The sequence below is a fragment of the Dendrobates tinctorius genome, unplaced genomic scaffold, assembly GCF_039654945.1.
Source record: "Dendrobates tinctorius isolate UK_male_01 unplaced genomic scaffold, ASM3965494v1 ptg000254l, whole genome shotgun sequence".
NCBI classification, from domain to species: Eukaryota; Metazoa; Chordata; class Amphibia; order Anura; family Dendrobatidae; genus Dendrobates; species Dendrobates tinctorius.
In genome coordinates this window covers 5,010,427-5,027,100 of record NW_027361921.1, presented here as the reverse complement: position 1 = coordinate 5,027,100, position 16,674 = coordinate 5,010,427, and the positions used below count along the sequence as shown (strand labels likewise).

The 16,674-nt window shown below is 39.4% G+C and overlaps 1 non-coding gene across 1 annotated transcript; it reads right to left on the bottom strand.

The window, feature by feature from the left end:
• Positions 1-15,972: 15,972 nt before the first annotated feature.
• TRNAS-GCU (transfer RNA serine (anticodon GCU)) lies at positions 15,973-16,054 on the bottom strand. The gene has a single exon. It is a non-coding gene; the product is annotated as a tRNA-Ser (tRNA).
• Between the last annotated feature and the right edge of the window lie 620 nt (positions 16,055-16,674).

Below are 16,674 nucleotides of genomic sequence, written 5' to 3'. Positions count from 1 at the left end.
GTAGCCTAGAAGTGTACATAATGATTGTGTAGCGACCTGAGAAAAGCAAATAGTAACTGGAAATATGTCCATGATGTAACTGATGATGTAGCTCAAATTCTGTTATAAAAGCTGTACACGTTTGATTAAAGACAGAGAAGAATCATACTGACACGATACCCTCTTGTCTTGTGTATTCTTTTCTCGAGTATACGTATACCTTGTGCCAAAGCTACAATTCGGCCACAGACAATTAAGACGGGTCGCACCTTAGTGTGACAGAATCATCAGTTGGCGCTCAAACAGTGGGGCTCAGGACGATACCAGATGATCACAGCCGCAACAAAATCTCCCCCCAGGACGGACGTCTTTCCAGCGGGACGAGACTGCAGCTCGAGACCTGGTGAGAAAATATATCATCTTACCTAACCTTCTGTATTCACGTCCGGCTGGGAGGAGATAGTTGGCTGTCTTCTCTGAACCCTTAAACTGACCACGTTTGAAAGTCCTGAGCCTACGGACCCGGTCAGGTATATAATTCCTTAATTGTCTGTGTGTATTATCCGGTCTAACCAATTCGGAGGGTGTATCTAGAATCCATCTAGTATCTGATAAAAACTATTTCATACTGCACTAGGGCTGCTAGAAACAAAACAGAGCAGAGTACAAAGGGGATGTTTCCACTGGGTTATCACCCTGGTTCCGACCTTAGACGGTCGAAGAAGTTATGTATATATTATATATATATACACGTATAGGTGCTCACGTCCGGCCATACGCCCACAGTATAAACTGGGCCCGGTGACGTGAATGACACGGCATATACATATTTTTAAGGAAAGAGGTGATTACTAATTTTTCCCCCCTCTGCTGAAATATCAACCACCTATCTAGAGGTGATTACCACTATTTACTATACCTAAAGTGACAAAAAGCCCAGCCCTAGTTGCCTTGGTAACAAAAGAACAGTGAAAGGGATAAGGAATACATTCATAATAGTTTTTTTTATGTTTGAAGTATTGATGCATTGTTGTGACACTCCTGTCCGCAGCTCTCATATTGAATATACTGCCATACTGGTTAGACTGCTACGTCAGCTGCATTTCCTGAATGCAAAGTGTTTAACAATCACGCTACATTATCTGTATTCAGTCCGGAGGATATAAAATATAAAATGTAATAAGTTGTTTTATAGTATACACACAGTAACCCTTCAAGCATATTTATAATTACGGTAATCTAAAAGTTTAATTGTCTGCCTTATCTGCTTTGCCTCTCTGCTTTGCTGTTTTGGTTGTTTGCATACGTGATTGTTACCTCAGCCAGCCTGAAAAGGAAAAAAAAAAATATAGATAGGGAGACGTACTGAGCAAATTCACTGTCACTCTGGTTCCGGTCCTGCTCTCGGCTTGACCGATGATCGCAGAAGTCTGAACTGTGTCTCTCCCAGTGGGCAAGTGGGAGTAGGGGCTTGATTACTCTCAGTGATTTTCCAACCTCTAAGTGGTTGGTGACTTCTTGCGGGTTTCCCACCGGACATCATCTGGCTAAGATGATGGTGTTTTAGCTGCAGCATAGGTTCATAAGTTATATGGGTGGAAGGGTAATTTCAATTACCGTGTTGATGTGACTGAGTGATTGCTCTCTCCCTGAAAAGTATGGTTTGCCCAGGTGTAGATTTTTCACCTCTACAAATCAGGCTGGCATATGGATAGGTAAATTGCGAATTGTTTTGGTGTCAAGGATTCACAGTATTTGATGTCAGTACCAGTTTTAAATTCATTGTCTTTTGTCTTTTGTAGTGTGTATAATTTGCAGGAGGCGTACTAGCATGTGGTTAAAATTTTTGAATACATTCTATGTGTGTATACATATATATGTTGTGAAATTAGAGAATTGGATAAACTAGTTTTGTTCTGCATACTATAATTATAAGGTTAGTTGGTTCAGGTAGAAAGAGAATTACTTGAATGGTAATTGCTTGATTTGTACAGATATCTCTGTGAGATCCGAGGTCTATTGTTACTTTTTAGTTATTGTTTTACTAATGTCACTACATTTCTATATGAGATGGTTTTCTTTGAAAGGTTTTAGAGCGAAAGTTTTGAGGAAACAGAAATTTTAACAATTTATAAGGTATTTTTATACTACGCAGTTTCTGGATACACAAGATTTGTGAAATACTCTGGTGTTAGTTGTTGGTTAATTCCCTATATTACTGTGTTCAAGATAGCTAGACATCACTATGTTCACTGAAGACCCCTTTACTCGGACATAAGGAGTACATACAGCTTTTACAGTCACATATCCAACTGTTCATAACCCCGTGAGAATTTGTTTTAAGACGCACACATACAAATGTTTTTCAGATATACTCAGAATTCAGATGATAGAATGGGTGGGAGCAGTCAGTCAATATCTATAAGACAGATATGACCCATAGTGGAGTGAGAAAGAAAATGTACGTTAAGAAACCCTCCGATCACGAGGGGAGGAGCATTAGATAAGAAGGAATAGAAGAATGTGTTAATGAGTGGAGAGCAGCGTCCCAGCCTCAGGTATTATGAGGTGTTACAGGACCCTGAAGCATTTTATAAGATGGCAGAGGAAGTTAGGAAAAAAGGCATGAGGAGAGGAATATAACAAGATTGCTGAATTTTGTGCAAAACAAATATTTACACAGGAAGATGTCAGTTGCAATATCTGCCTTACATTCATTTATACTTCTATATACATTCCAGATGACTGGACGTGTGCCAGCTGTCAAACGCAGAATGCAGAATATCGTGAGACTTGTTCTGACTGTCAGATGACCAACCCAAAGAGCCGTACCTTCTTTCCAACTATTTATATAGATGGCACGTCTTATGCTACATCCTGTCCAGTATCCATTATAGGTTTATTAATTAATGTAATTTATGAAAAGAATAATGAAGAAAAAGATGAATATGACATGGAGGTATATAATTAAACAGAACAGGAGGAGACAGGAAATAAATAGCTCAGACTGATAATCTACAGTATTTATCGTTATATGGTGAGGGGACATAATTATCATCATCATCATCATCATCTTTTAAGCCTCAAAGCTCATTCTTTTGTACACAATCTACTCCACACAAGGACTCCTGGAAATACCAGGAGACAGATACCCTAGTAAGCAGCTTGCCAGACCCCCGATTCTCCAGGATGTCATGCAGGGAAAAGGAGAACCTGTGGATAGTTTCTTCCACCGATGTAACAAAAAGTTTCTGGATCTCAGATTTGAAATGCAAATTAGTTCCCAGTTGGAAGAAGCTTGACACCCACCAACATCGAGCTCCAGATTTTAATAGGGTAATGGCATACTGAGTCCACAACCCATGAAAGTACGTATTCTCTTACAGCTCGCCCCCCCCCCACACAAAAATACAATGGAGAAACAATATCTCTCACCCAGACAGAGGTTGAGGATACTCCTCTCAAATTCCTGGTGGGTCCCGATGCAATCAGAAGAGTAATCAGGGACATTGATCTACTTGCTGAAGAAGTATGTAGTCTTTTCTTTTTTTTTTTTACAGGACACATCTGTAGATCATGTGGGCGTTGAACTAATGGCACTGATTCCAGATTCAATATTGGCAGGCTGAAAATCCAGTTTGTAAAGGTGGGGCAGAAGCCAGTAGCCCAGCTGCCAAGGAAATTGCAATATTCACCCTCCATTTCATAATTTGCAATTATTTCTATGAAGTTATGGATAATACATGACTTATGTGCTGTCAATGAAGTTATAGTACTGAACACATCTATGGTACCAAACCCACACACTATGTTTTGTTTTTATCAATTCTATTTATTTTTCTATGGTTCACGGTGATTGACCTGGCCAATGCTTTCTTCAGTTTATTTCTACATGCTGCAAGCCAGTACCTGCTTGTTTTCACACGAGGGCCAGCAATATATTTGGACTATGATGCCTCAAGGGGCACAGTATAGCCTCTCTATGTTCACCCGAGCCATGACCACGGTCCTGGAGCCCTGGAAGAGGATACATCCCACAGCCACTTTTTTTTTTTTTTTTTTTTACAATACATATGGATGACCTCCGACCCTGACTGAAGACAGCCAAGACAATACTGCTCTTCTACACATGCAACCTTTTTATAACTATTTTAAGGTTAACCAAAGAAGGTATCGGTGTGTTTTATATGATAAATTTCAATCACATTTTCACAGCACTAGGACTGCCAGGCTATACCGAACTGTTTTGTCTGTTTGTCATGAAGAAGCCTGACCATGTAAATGGAGTCCTAACACAGCTTCACGGAGGAAGACAATGCCCTCCTGGCTTCTACTCTCCAAAACCTGACCAAGTGACTCGTGAAGTCCAAACCTGCATGAGAACCGTGTTTGCAACCCACCTGTGCTGGATAAAGCTTCTGATATTTCTGTCTGCAATGCCCTACTCTGCTCCCGGACAACGTCACCATCTCCAGATGTGCTGTCCATAATCCAGCTACTCTTCTACCTCTGCCAAAGGGTGGAGGAAGATGGAGGATGAAAACCACATCTCTGACACATTAGTGGAAGAGGTAGTCGACTCTGAAATGGCTGAACGCGATTGTCTTGCTGTCATGAGGCAAGAGAACACCTGGAAGATCCTGACCTGATGCTCTTTGTGGATAGACCAAGGTATGCAGACCAAGAAGGCCGTTCGCACACTGGTATAGCAGTAGCCACAGAAGTAACTTGCTGCCAGCAAAACCACTGCCTACATCCAAAGGCAGGACTGCGGGCCTTGACAGAAGCATACAAGAGGTCCACTCAACATGAAGCTGTCAAGATCAATCTGGAGGGAAAGAGGCTTCATCACGGCTAACGGAACGCCAGTCTGACACCACAAAGCCATACAAGAATTAATGGAGTCCTTGTTGATGCCAGGAAGAGTTGCGGTGGTAAAAGTAAAAGCACACACACTGGAGACACTTCAAGGGAAGCAGTGGGCAACAGACTAGCTGAAGTAACAGCAAAAGAAGCAGCAGTAATACCGGTTGACACGGAAACAGAGGAAAAGGAATAACACTCCAGAAACAAGTATCCAAGGAAGAAAAGAAGAAATGGACCTAAGATGAAGTTATACAGGATGAAATACGCCTAAGGATGAACAAGGAAAATTTAAGGCCTCGAACAAAACTCTACATACTTGATGCTATACAGGAAACAGGGGTCATAGCATAAGAGTTTAGTCTTTCCCTTGGGTCACATACACGCACAAGTATAATTGCCTATATGTAGACTAAGTTTAAAAACATGTGACTAAAATGCATTTTCGAGTCTTTTCATCCATCCCAGATCCTGAGGACATAGGAGCCCACCAGATCCTGCCCGGTGACTGAGTCCTCATCACCAAGAGGTTCAACAGACGTACCCTTGAACCTAGAGATGACAGCCTGTTCCAAGTCCTGTCAACTATCGCAGCAGTCCATGGGTCCTCGCTTCCCACTGCAAGGAGATGCCGGATCCAGAGTCCAGTAGCGGCTGCCACTCTTCATCCATCTGGCACTTATCCTTTTTCCTAGCTCAAGGGGTAGTCAGTCACCAAGGGGTAGTCACTCATGAGAAGGGCATACTGACTTTCTGGTATAATGTCTCCACCCCAAGAGTAACATATCAATTTGACTACTGTCTCACAATAAGAATGTCCAGGCCCCATGGCACAGTTTCATATCAGGTTTAATACACAATTCATCTGTGTCACTACTGCTGAAATAGGGGAAGGTTCAAACTGGGAGGATTAGTCTCTTGTTGGGTGGCACACTGGTGAAAGTGACTGGAGACATCAACCAGCCCAGGCCCTACAGCGAAGCCTATTAAGTCACATAACCCTGTCCAAAGCCCATTTTAAGGGTCAGAGTGGCCTTCCAGATTCAATACTCCCTGTCACTGCCACTCACTGCCCCAAGGAGGGATGCATAGTTCTGTACCTTACTATTGACAACCCTTCAGAGTATGAGCAAGGGTTATATGTACTAGGCTCAAGTACTAAACTTGGGAGGGAAAATGGTGACACAAAAGGTAAATTTTGGCTAAGAAGCATAGATACCAGTGGGGGCACACAGGGAGCACCTGACAAATTCAAAGTCGAGAACGAGACAATAGTTGTGTTTAAACCCACCATCCCCGCAAATAAGAATGCAAAGCGGATAAACTATTTATACAATAATCAACAACAGTTTATAAAATACACTGGTGATGCCATAAAGGCAATTATTGACCCATTAAGTTTGCAAAAGTTATTTTATGTCCTTTGATCATATTTTCTTTAATTCTATGCTGCATAGTGCCATGCCTTAAGAAAATGATGATGAAAACTATGGAAACCACAGTGATGACCATGCATGCCGATTTTGAAGATCCCCTGTATGAAAGATGTCCCAATGAAAACATGCAAGCACCACCTCCGGAATATGCCTGCTTGAAGCAAGCCAATGAGGGAAAGTCCAGGATCTGACTTCCTCCTGTGCAAAGTCCGTTAGGAGGGGGTCCATCTACTAGAGATGGGTCGTCTCGTATATACGGTGAAGATTAGTTAGTTAGGTTCCAGCATTGTTGAGATAGGTAGGCCGGAAGGACAGATCGATAGGTTCGACGAGATTAGGATTTTGATTTTGCATATCTCCAAAGGAGGGACTGTTAAGGGAAGAATATATGGCACATGAATATATACAAGAATCAAAACTGTATCACTATATGGACGCTTTGCTGGATATTGGGATCATGTTGCTTTAAGATACTTCTGATTTTCTTATATTTTCTTATATTTTCTTAGAGTTGTTTCTGTATGGTATCACTCACCTAAGCTTCATCAAATATTGAATAAACTGGGTGGACCAGGGTGAGCCAAGCTAGAAGACAATACTTGTGTATATAAGTATTGTTCAGCAATGTGGGAGCAGTAAACGGTAGCCTAGAAGTGTACATAATGATTGTGTAGTGACCTGAGAAAAGCAAATAGTAACTGGAAATATGTCCATGATGTAACTGATGATGTAGCTCAAATTCTGTTATAAAAGCTGTACACGTTTGATTAAAGACAGAGAAGAATCATACTGACACGATACCCTCTTGTCTTGTGTATTCTTTTCTCGAGTATACGTATACCTTGTGCCAAAGCTACAATTCGGCCACAGACAATTAAGACGGGTCGCACCTTAGTGTGACAGAATCATCAGTGCGTTTAGGTGGGAAGATGTGATGAGGGCTTTTACCAGTCAGTGTTTTTTCACTGAAGATTGTATGTTGGCTTTTGTCATAGTTGCCTTATCTCGTCACCTACAGTGCCTGTTGTTTGAAGTTAGCTTGGGGAAAACTCTATCAGAAATGAACCAGTGCTGAGGTTTTTAATATCAATTAGTCATAATTTTTCCTCCTTTTGGTTTTGCCATGGCATTCCTTCAATCTGTCTATTCTGTGTCATAACTTGGAAGCAAAACAAGTCACAAATTTCAGCTGTGCTAAAAGATGGCTCATTCAATTGCAAAACTTCAAAGCCTTTTGTCCTCGATACAGCTTCTGTAAATTTGTCAGTCTTTTAAATGAATGCTCTTCAAAATTTACTTGGCTTCTTAAGTGTTATGACTGAGATTGAAATCTTATTCCATGTTTCTGCTCTACGTGGAATGGAACTCAAGCTCAATATTGTTTTGCTGCGCTAACCAGTTGAATGTTCGATTGGTGCTTCAATCTTCCTTGGATTTCAAATCCATGCCATCTTCTGGTGCTGTGGCTTAGTTTGTTAAAGCGCCTGTCTAGTAAACAGGAGATCCTGAGTTTGAATCTCAGCAGTGCCTTGTTTTCATCTCCTCACAAAGAAGCTTCCTATCTTAAAATTAGGTGTTTCACTTGCGACTGATAGTGCAATTGTGAGATTAAAAATCTCTTCTATCTAAGAGATTTAATGGAAGAAAGATGGCTTCAAGCATGACAATGTAAAACCAGTTGCTTTAGTTTTGAAATGCCTCCTTTCTATGCATCTCTAATCCGTCTGTCCAATGTATCTCACCTTTATGTCCTTTGGCTTAGTTGGTCAAAGAGCCTGTTTAGTAAACAGAAAATCTTGAATTTGAATGCCAGCAGTGCTATTCTTTCTTTATGTCAGTTTGGGGCTTCTTAACTCTCTAAGCAGGCTTTCTAATGTATCACACCTGTTTGTCCTTTGTCTTAGTTGGTCAAAGAGTCTGTTTAGTAAACAGAAAATCTTGAATTTGAATGCCAGCAGTCTTCTTCCTTCTTTATCTCAGTTTAGGGCTGTTTAACTCTCTAAGCAGGCTTTCTAATGTATCACACCTGTTTGTCCTTTGTCTTAGTTGGTCAAAGAGCCTATTTAGTAAATGTAAAATCTTGATTTTGAATGCCAGCAGTCCTTTTCCTTCTTTATCTCAGTTTAGGGCTGTTTAACTCTCTAAGCAGGCTTTTTAATGTTTCGCACCTGTTTGTCCTTTGTCTTAGTTGGTCAAAGAGCCTGTTTAGTAAACAGAAAATCTTGAATTTGAATGCCAGCAGTCTTCTTCCTTCTTTATCTCAGTTTAGGGCTGTTTAACTCTCTAAGCAGGCTTTCTAATGTATCACACCTGTTTGTCTTTTGTCTTAGTTGGTCAAAGAGCCTATTTAGTAAATGGAAAATCTTGATTTTGAATGCCAGCAGTCCTTTTCCTTCTTTATCTCAGTTTAGGGCTGTTTAACTCTCTAAGCAGGCTTTTTAATGTTTCGCACCTGTTTGTCCTTTGTCTTAGTTGGTCAAAGAGCCTATTTAGTAAATGGAAAATCTTGATTTTGAATGTCAGCAGTGCTTTCTATTCTTCATCTCATTTTGTGGGTTTTTACCCCAAAAAGAGGACTTTTACTCTTGTTTGTCATCAAATATTAATTTCCCACAGCCCTAATATAGTGCAATTGAGAAAAAAAAATCTCTGCTGTTGAAACACTTTAAAAGGAATTAGAGGACATAATTTTCTTTACAGAATATAGGATAGCATCAAGCTTTACAAATTAAAACCAGTGGATTTACACATCTGACTCTGCAAAGTTTGATAGCAGCACAGGAGTATTGTAAACTTTCATGCTTGAAGTGTCCACCGCTTGGGTTAAAAATGGAAACCAAACCATTCAATGCGAAAGAAGAGGCAGATTAATCCGACGAGGATGGGATTCGAACCCATGCATGCAGAGCACAATGGATTAGCACTCCAACTTCTTAACCACGCGGCCATCTCTTCTACATAGCACCCGTGCGTTAAGGTGGGAAGACGTGATGAGGGTTTTTACCAGTCAGTGTTTTTTCACTGAAGATTGTATGTTGGCTTTTGTCAGAGTTGCCTTATCTCGTCACCTACAGTGCCTGTTGTTTGAAGTTAGCTTGGGGAAAACTCTATCAGAAATGAACCAGTGCTGAGGTTTTTAATATCAATTAGTCATAATTTTTCCTCCTTTTGGTTTTGCCATGGCATTCCTTCAATCTGTCTATTCTGTGTCATAACTTGGAAGCAAAACAAGTCCCAAATTTCAGCTGTGCTAAAAGATGGCTCATTCAATTGCAAAACTTCAAAGCCTTTTGTCCTCGATACAGCTTCTGTAAATTTGTCAGTCTTTTAAATGAATGCTCTTCAAAATTTACTTGGCTTCTTAAGTGTTATGACTGAGATTGAAATCTTATTCTATGTTTCTGCTGTATGTGGAATGGAACTCAAGCTCAATATTGTTTTGCTGCGCTAACCAGTTGAATGTTCGATTGGTGCTTCAATCTTCCTTGGATTTCAAATCCATGCCTTCTTCTGGTGCTGTGACTTAGTTGGTTAAAGTGCCTGTCTAGTAAACAGGCAGATCCTGAGTTTGAATCTCAGCAGTGCCTTGTTTTCATCTCCTCACAAAGAAGCTTCCTATCTTAAAAATAGGTGTTTCACTTGCGACTGATAGTGCAATTGTGAGAATAAAAATCTCTTCTATCTAAGAGATTTAAAGGAAGAAAGATGGCTTCAAGCATGACAATGTAAAACCAGTTGATTTAGTTTTGAAATTCCTCCTTTCTATGCATCTCTAATCCGTCTGTCCAATGTATCTCACCTTTATGTCCTTTGTCTTAGTTGGTCAAAGAGCCTGTTTAGTAAACAGAAAATCTTGAATTTGAATGCCAGCAGTCTTTTTCCTTCTTTATCTCAGTTTAGGGCTGTTTAACTCTCTAAGCAGGCTTTCTAATGTATCACGCCTGTTTGTCCTTTGTCTTAGTTGGTCAAAGAGCCTATTTAGTAAATGGAAAATCTTGATTTTGAATGCCAGCAGTCCTCTTCCTTCTTTATCTCAGTTTAGAGCTGTTTAACTCTCTAAACAGGCTTTTTAATGTTTCGCACCTGTTTGTCCTTTGGCTTAGTTGGTCAAAGAGCCTATTTAGTAAATGGAAAATCTTGAGTTTGAATGCCAGCAGTCCTTTTCCTTCTTTATCTCAGTTTAGGGCTGTTTAACTCTCTAAGCAGGCTTTTTAATGTTTCGCACCTGTTTGTCCTTTGGCTTAGTTGGTCAAAGAGCCTATTTAGTAAATGGAAAATCTTGATTTTGAATGTCAGCAGTGCTTTCTATTCTTCATCTCATTTTGTGGGTTTTTACCCCAAAAGGAGGACTTTTACTCTTGTTTGTCATCAAATATTAATTTCCCACAGCCCTAATATAGTGCAATTGAGAAAAAAAAATCTCTGCTGTTGAAACACTTTAAAAGGAATTAGAGGACATAATTTTCTTTACAGAATATAGGATGGCATCAAGCTTTACAAATTAAAACCAGTGGATTTACACATCTGACTCTGCAAAGTTTGATAGCAGCACAGGAGTATTGTAAACTTTCATGCTTGAAGTGTCCACCGCTTGGGTTAAAAATGAAAACCAAACCATTCAATGCGAAAGAAGAGACAGATTAAACCGACGAGGATGGGATTCAAACCCATGCATGCAGAGCACAATAGATTAGCAGTCCATCGCCTTAACCACTCTGCCACCTCGTCTACATAGCTCCCATGCGTTTAGGTGGGAAGATGTTGAGAGGGTTTTTACCAGTCAGTGTTTTTTCACTGACGATTGTATGTTGGCTTTTGTCAGAGTTGTCTTATCTCGTCACCTACAGTGCCTGTTGTTTGAAGTTAGCTTGGGGAAAACTCTATCAGAAATGAACCAGTGCTGAGGTTTTTAATATCAATTAGTCATAATTTTTCCTCCTTTTGGTTTTGCCATGGCATTCCTTCAATCTGTCTATTCTGTGTCATAACTTGGAAGCAAAACAAGTCCCAAATTTCAGCTGTGCTAAAAGATGGATCATTCAATTGCAAAACTTCAAAGCCTTTGTCCTCAATACAGCTTCTGTAAATTTGTCAGTCTTTTAAATGAATGCTCTTCAAAATTTACTTGGCTTCTTAAGTGTTATGACTGAGAATGAAATCTTCTTCCATGTTTCTGCTGTACGTGGAATGGAACTCAAGCTCAATGTTGTTTTGCTGCGCTAACCAGTTGAATGTTCGATTGGTGCTTCAATCTTGCTTGGATTTCAAATCCATGCCATCTTCTGGTGCTGTGATAGTGCAATTGTGAGATTAAAAATCTTTTCTATCTAAGAGATATAGAGGAAGAAAGATGGCTTCAAGCATGACAATGTAAAATCAGTTGATTTAGTTTTGAAATGCCTCCTTTCTATGCATCTCTAATCCGTTTATCCAATGTATCTCACCTTTATGTCCTTTGGCTTAGTTGGTCAAAGAGCCTGTTTAGTAAACAGAAAATCTTGAATTTGAATGCCAGCAGTGCTATTCTTTCTTTATGTCAGTTTGGGGCTTCTTAACTCTCTAAGCAGGCTTTCTAATGTATCACACCTGTTTGTCCTTTGTCTTAGTTGGTCAAAGAGCCTGTTTAGTAAACAGAAAATCTTGAATTTGAATGCCAGCAGTCCTCTTCCTTCTTTATCTCAGTTTAGGGCTGTTTAACTCTCTAAGCAGGCTTTCTAATGTATCACACCTGTTTGTCCTTTGTCTTAGTTGGTCAAAGAGCCTATTTAGTAAATGGAAAATCTTGAATTTGAATGCCAGCAGTCCTTTTCCTTCTTTATCTCAGTTTAAGACTGTTTAACTCTCTAAGCAGGCTTTTTAATGTTTCACACCTGTTTGTCCTTTGGCTTAGTTGGTCAAAGAGCCTATTTAGTAAATGGAAAATCTTGATTTTGAATGTCAGCATTGCTTTCTATTCTTCATCTCATTTTGTGGGTTTTTACCCCAAAAAGAGAACTTTTACTCTTGTTTGTCATCAAATATTAATTTCCCACAGCCCTAATATAGTGCAATTGAGAAAAAAAATTCTCTGCTGTTGAAACACTTTAAAAGGAATTAGAGGATATAATTTTCTTTACAGAATATAGGATGGCATCAAGCTTTACAAATTAAAACCAGTGGATTTACAGATCTGACTCTGCAAAGTTTGATAGCAGCACAGGAGTATTGTAAACTTTCATGCTTGAACTGTCCACCGCTTGGGTTAAAAATGAAAACCAAACCATTCAACACGAAAGAAGAAGCAGCTTAATCCGACGCGGATGGGATTCGAACCCATGCATGCAGAGCACAATGGATTAGCAGTCCATCGCCTTAACCACTCGGCCACCTCGTCTACATAGCCCCTGTGCGTTTAGGTCAGAAGATGTTGAGAGGGTTTTTACCAGTCAGCGTTTTTTCACTGAAGATTGTACTGTATGTTGGCTTTTGTCAGAATTGCCTTATCTCGTCAACTACAGTGCCTGTTGTTTGAAGTTAGCTTGGGGAAAACTCTAACAGAAATGAACCAGTGCTGAGGTTTTTAATATCAATTAGTCATAATTTTTCCTCCTTTTGGTTTTGCAATGGCATTTCTTCAATCTGTCTATTCTGTGTCATAACTTGGAAGCAAAACAAGTCCCAAATTTCAGCTGTGCTAAAAGATGGCTCATTCAATTGCAAAACTTCAAAGCCTTTGTCCTCGATACAGCTTCTGTAAATTTGTCAGTCTTTTAAATGAATGCTCTTCAAAATTTATTTGGCTTCTTAAGTGGTATGACTGAGATTGAATTTTTATTCCATGTTTCTGCTCTACGTGGAATGGAACTCAAGCTCAATATTGTTTTGCTGCACTAACCAGTTGAATGTTCGATTGGTGCTTCAATCTTCCTTGGATTTCAAATGCATGCCATCTTCTGGTGCTGTGGCTTATTTGGTTAAAGCGCCAGGAGATCCTGAGTTTGAATCTCAGCAGTGCCTTGTTTTCATCTCCTCACAAAGAAGCTTCCTATCTTAAAAATAGGTGTTTCACTTGCGACTGATAGTGCAATTGTGAGATTAAATATCTCTTCCATCTAAGAGATTTAAAGGAAGAAAGATGGCTTCAAGCATGACAAAGTAAAACCAGTTGATTTAGTTTTGAAATGCCTCTTTTCTATGCATCTCTAATCCGTTTATCCAATGTATCTCACCTTTATGTCCTTTGGCTTAGTTGGTCAAAGAGCCTGTTTAGTAAACAGAAAATCTTGAATTTGAATGCCAGCAGTGCTATTCTTTCTTTATGTCAGTTTGGGGCTTCTTATCTCTCTAAGCAGGCTTTCTAATGTATCACACCTGTTTGTCTTAGTTGGTCAAAGAGCCTGTTTAGTAAACAGAAAATCTTGAATTTGAATGCCAGCAGTCCTTTTCCTTCTTTATCTCAGTTTAGGGCTGTTTAAATCTCTAAGCAGGCTTTCTAATGTTTCGCACCTGTTTGTCCTTTGGCTTAGTTGGTCAAAGAGCCTATTTAGTAAATGGAAAATCTTGAGTTTGAATGCCAGCAGTCCTTTTTTCTTCTTTATCTCAGTTTAGGGCTGTTTAACTCTCTAAGCAGGCTTTTTAATGTTTCGCACCTGTTTGTCCTTTGGCTTAGTTGGTCAAAGAGCCTATTTAGTAAATGGAAAATCTTGATTTTGAATGTCAGCAGTGCTTTCTATTCTTCATCTCATTTTGTGGGTTTTTACCCCAAAAGGAGGACTTTTACTCTTGTTTGTCATCAAATATTAATTTCCCACAGCCCTAATATAGTGCAATTGAGAAAAAAAAATCTCTGCTGTTGAAACACTTTAAAAGGAATTAGAGGACATAATTTTCTTTACAGAATATAGGATGGCATCAAGCTTTACAAATTAAAACCAGTGGATTTACACATCTGACTCTGCAAAGTTTGATAGCAGCACAGGAGTATTGTAAACTTTCATGCTTGAAGTGTCCACCGCTTGGGTTAAAAACGAAAACCAAACCATTCAATGCGAAAGAAGAGACAGATTAAACCGACGAGGATGGGATTCAAACCCATGCATGCAGAGCACAATAGATTAGCAGTCCATCGCCTTAACCACTCTGCCACCTCGTCTACATAGCTCCCATGCGTTTAGGTGGGAAGATGTTGAGAGGGTTTTTACCAGTCAGTGTTTTTTCACTGAAGATTGTATGTTGGCTTTTGTCAGAGTTGTCTTATCTCGTCACCTACAGTGCCTGTTGTTTGAAGTTAGCTTGGGGAAAACTCTATCAGAAATGAACCAGTGCTGAGGTTTTTAATATCAATTAGTCATAATTTTTCCTCCTTTTGGTTTTGCCATGGCATTCCTTCAATCTGTCTATTCTGTGTCATAACTTGGAAGCAAAACAAGTCCCAAATTTCAGCTGTGCTAAAAGATGGATCATTCAATTGCAAAACTTCAAAGCCTTTGTCCTCAATACAGCTTCTGTAAATTTGTCAGTCTTTTAAATGAATGCTCTTCAAAATTTACTTGGCTTCTTAAGTGTTATGACTGAGAATGAAATCTTCTTCCATGTTTCTGCTGTACGTGGAATGGAACTCAAGCTCAATGTTGTTTTGCTGCGCTAACCAGTTGAATGTTCGATTGGTGCTTCAATCTTCCTTGGATTTCAAATCCATGCCATCTTCTGGTGCTGTGATAGTGCAATTGTGAGATTAAAAATCTTTTCTATCTAAGAGATATAGAGGAAGAAAGATGGCTTCAAGCATGACAATGTAAAATCAGTTGATTTAGTTTTGAAATGCCTCCTTTCTATGCATCTCTAATCCGTTTATCCAATGTATCTCACCTTTATGTCCTTTGGCTTAGTTGGTCAAAGAGCCTGTTTAGTAAACAGAAAATCTTGAATTTGAATGCCAGCAGTGCTATTCTTTCTTTATGTCAGTTTGGGGCTTCTTAACTCTCTAAGCAGGCTTTCTAATGTATCACACCTGTTTGTCCTTTGTCTTAGTTGGTCAAAGAGCCTGTTTAGTAAACAGAAAATCTTGAATTTGAATGCCAGCAGTCCTCTTCCTTCTTTATCTCAGTTTAGGGCTGTTTAACTCTCTAAGCAGGCTTTCTAATGTATCACACCTGTTTGTCCTTTGTCTTAGTTGGTCAAAGAGCCTATTTAGTAAATGGAAAATCTTGAATTTGAATGCCAGCAGTCCTTTTCCTTCTTTATCTCAGTTTAAGACTGTTTAACTCTCTAAGCAGGCTTTTTAATGTTTCACACCTGTTTGTCCTTTGGCTTAGTTGGTCAAAGAGCCTATTTAGTAAATGGAAAATCTTGATTTTGAATGTCAGCATTGCTTTCTATTCTTCATCTCATTTTGTGGGTTTTTACCCCAAAAAGAGAACTTTTACTCTTGTTTGTCATCAAATATTAATTTCCCACAGCCCTAATATAGTGCAATTGAGAAAAAAAATTCTCTGCTGTTGAAACACTTTAAAAGGAATTAGAGGATATAATTTTCTTTACAGAATATAGGATGGCATCAAGCTTTACAAATTAAAACCAGTGGATTTACAGATCTGACTCTGCAAAGTTTGATAGCAGCACAGGAGTATTGTAAACTTTCATGCTTGAACTGTCCACTGCTTGGGTTAAAAATGAAAACCAAACCATTCAACACGAAAGAAGAAGCAGCTTAATCCGACGAGGATGGGATTCGAACCCATGCATGCAGAGCACAATGGATTAGCAGTCCATCGCCTTAACCACTCGGCCACCTCGTCTACATAGCCCCTGTGCGTTTAGGTCAGAAGATGTTGAGAGGGTTTTTACCAGTCAGTGTTTTTTCACTGAAGATTGTACTGTATGTTGGCTTTTGTCAGAATTGCCTTATCTCGTCAACTACAGTGCCTGTTGTTTGAAGTTAGCTTGGGGAAAACTCTAACAGAAATGAACCAGTGCTGAGGTTTTTAATATCAATTAGTCATAATTTTTCCTCCTTTTGGTTTTGCAATGGCATTTCTTCAATCTGTCTATTCTGTGTCATAACTTGGAAGCAAAACAAGTCCCAAATTTCAGCTGTGCTAAAAGATGGCTCATTCAATTGCAAAACTTCAAAGCCTTTGTCCTCGATACAGCTTCTGTAAATTTGTCAGTCTTTTAATGAATGCTCTTCAAAATTTATTTGGCTTCTTAAGTGGTATGACTGAGATTGAAATTTTATTCCATGTTTCTGCTCTACGTGGAATGGAACTCAAGCTCAATATTGTTTTGCTGCACTAACCAGTTGAATGTTCGATTGGTGCTTCAATCTTCCTTGGATTTCAAATGCATTCCATCTTCTGGTGCTGTGGCTTATTTGGTTAAAGCGCCAGGAGATCCTGAGTTTGAATCTCAGCAGTGC